Source organism: Oryzias latipes, chromosome 24, assembly GCF_053564925.1.
Source record: "Oryzias latipes strain Hd-rR chromosome 24, Olatipes_Hd-rR_3.1".
In the NCBI taxonomy this organism is placed as follows: domain Eukaryota; kingdom Metazoa; phylum Chordata; class Actinopteri; order Beloniformes; family Adrianichthyidae; genus Oryzias; species Oryzias latipes.
Window position 1 is genome coordinate 8017350 of NC_136260.1, and position 2732 is coordinate 8020081.

The 2732-nt window shown below is 37.1% G+C and overlaps 1 protein-coding gene across 2 annotated transcripts in view; it reads right to left on the reverse strand.

The window, feature by feature from the left end:
* The window catches only part of daam1b (dishevelled associated activator of morphogenesis 1b), a 48480-nt gene extending 47037 nt beyond the window's left edge, over window positions 1–1443 (reverse strand). For both annotated transcript variants that reach the window (XM_023952727.2, XM_023952725.2), the window contains exon 1: window positions 1261–1443. The gene's annotated coding sequence lies outside the window, so the exon portion shown is untranslated. The remainder of the gene's footprint in view (window positions 1–1260) is intronic.
* Between the last annotated feature and the right edge of the window lie 1289 nt (window positions 1444–2732).

Consider the following 2732-nt stretch of genomic DNA (forward strand, 5'->3'; position numbering starts at 1 on the left):
AGAGGCTGGGATTTGCTCATGAGAAAAGCACGAAGACACAATAACACTTTAGACAGATAAACACACCCATTAGACACCCTGAACACTCTGGCATTCAGGCACTTAAGACGGTATGTCCAAACACAACATGAGTCATCCGAAAAAAGTAAATTATTTGCGTTTAAATCGGTACAAAAGGTGTAAATCGGATGCCTTTATTTTGAAAATACCAAAACACTATAGTCATCAGGCTGCAACCCATAAGCCAATATTTTTGGATGAACAAAGTTGCACCACATGCTAATTATCTGCACCCCTTACAGAAAAACAAGATACGCAATTCCAACGTCCAGGCGTGTCAGAGCCAATCTGGTCCCTGTCTGCACCTCCACACCATGGACCAAACAACGCCGCCGCCGTCAGACCTCAATATTTACAGTGAAAACACTCCTGCAGATCAGCAGCAGCTCATAACAAGCACACACAGGCCCCTTCGCCACTGCTGAGGGCCTTAATTCCTGGGAATGTGTAAGCCTTCTGATAAGATCCTCCAAAAAGTCCAGAAACAAACCAACTGCCGTCCATGTGTCACGATGACCCCAAGAAACTGAAATAATCCTGTGTGGGCAAACCTATTGTTTCCTGAATGAGGAAGTTAACATTTGAAATTGAACTGATAAAAAGATCATACATCCATGGCAAATAAAAGAAGAACTTTTAGAGGAACGCTGTTTTTTAATGAAAAGGTCGGTTTATGAATACATTACATGTAAATATTTATGTACGAACATTTATTTTGAAAATCTTTATCATCAGGGAAAGAATTCAACATGAAAATGAACTCAAATAGTAGCTTATTTGAGGGTTTATTCACATTATTTTTAAGAATCAGCTGTAAACAATTAATGAAAAAATAATGAGGTTTGAAATAAAACCAGTTGTGGTGATTTTCTCTTCTCGGACCCCTGGGGCTCCAGGTATAGTAGACAGACAGGTAAGGAAGGGTTCCACAAAAAAGTCCCCCCGAAAAAAAACAGTTTGCAAATATACATGCAAATCAGACCAATCAGCCGCTGCCCGGCGCCTTACAGCCCACGTCCCGATTAAAAGCAGAAACTTGCTGGCGGTTGGGCTCCATGAAACCGACAAAGCAAACAAAAAGCAGGAAAAAAAACACACAACACGGCCGCCTCACCGGCGCGGAGGTCAGCACCGACACCTCACCGGCCCGCTGAGGCTTCAGCCTGCTTTAACGTTCTTTTAGCAGGAAGAAGAACTCACCTCGACAAGTTTACATTTCTGTTCGTGTCCGTGGGTTCATCTGACACCGAAAGCAAAGCCGCGGAAAACATGCAGTGTCCGGACGGCTGGGAGACGATTCAGCGACTGGTCGGTCCGGGCTGCGCGTTAGGTCATCGCAGTACTTTGGCAAGTTATGCGCATGCGTCTTTTCTCTCCTTAGAACCAAGGCTTTCTGGGATTTGCAGTTTATTCAACAAGATTAGGTTATCGTTACAGGTTTGTGAAAGATTTAGCTTTAAATGACTTTCCTGATTTAGTTTTTATTTGTTGCGCTCGTCTTTATTCTCAACAAATATACAAAAACAGCAAACATCAGATTTGTTTTCAGGATAGTTAAAATAAACTAGTTAAATTAAATTAAAATATCTTTTGACATTTTGGTCATTGTTTTTTTGGTTTTTTTGTATTTTTGTTTTATGTTTTTCAGGTTTTCATTCATGATTTGAAAATAAATACATTTGTATGATTATATTGACATGATCTAATTGTTTAGCACGTTTCTGTCTAAAGGGATTGTATTGCAATATTATTAAAATTTTCCGCAAATTATAAATATAAGCTAAATGTAAAGGGGAAAAGGTGGTTGCGAATCCTAATTAGCATTATAAATAAGTGTATTTCTTTTTATTCAGAATACAAGTATAGAAATAAAGGTATCTCAGTTTCAAGCAATCTTGGCTTTCTCTATTTTTCCAGACATAAGCATTTAGTCAATGGACACAACCCAGCTGCGCCCTCTGCTGGCCAAAAATATAGCTATTCAATTCAGCCTGTAACGCTTTTTGTATTTAATTATTGGGAAAAGAAATTACGATTATAATTTGTTGTTTGCGTTAGGCATTAAATCGAAACTTTGACAATTGTTTCCTCCTATTATATTAGACACATCTAATATGTTTAAGAATCAGAAATGGATCTGAGCCTTTAATTTAACATCGGGATTGTTTGTTTTTCTTCAGGTCCATATTTTTATCATCTGCTGAACATTTTTGTTCCATTAAAAAGCTTAAAACCTGCAATACACAGGAATCTGACTCCACACTCCTTGTATAAATGAATAATTGCACGAAAGAATGGAAAAATCCAAACAAGTGCACATTTTAACCTACTTTTTGACTTTAAGATGTAACATAGTAATTCCAGAATATGGTTTTGTACTCGTAAACTTCTATTTCCAATAAACATGAAGTTAACCAACAAACTTAAGAAAATAAAAGCACCAATTTCAAAAAACAACCTCACACCTAAACGCAAAAAAATCAACTTTGTAATTATCTTTATAGAAACAAATTATTTAAAATTTAAACATTTAAAGGAAACATAGTTTAGCTATCTGTAATGCTGCAATATGGGGAACCTTTTAAGTGTGAAAAATGAACAGAACTGAAAGAAATGATCAGACACACAAATGAGTAATCTCCCACTTACAAACCAAAAAGCATCATCAAATG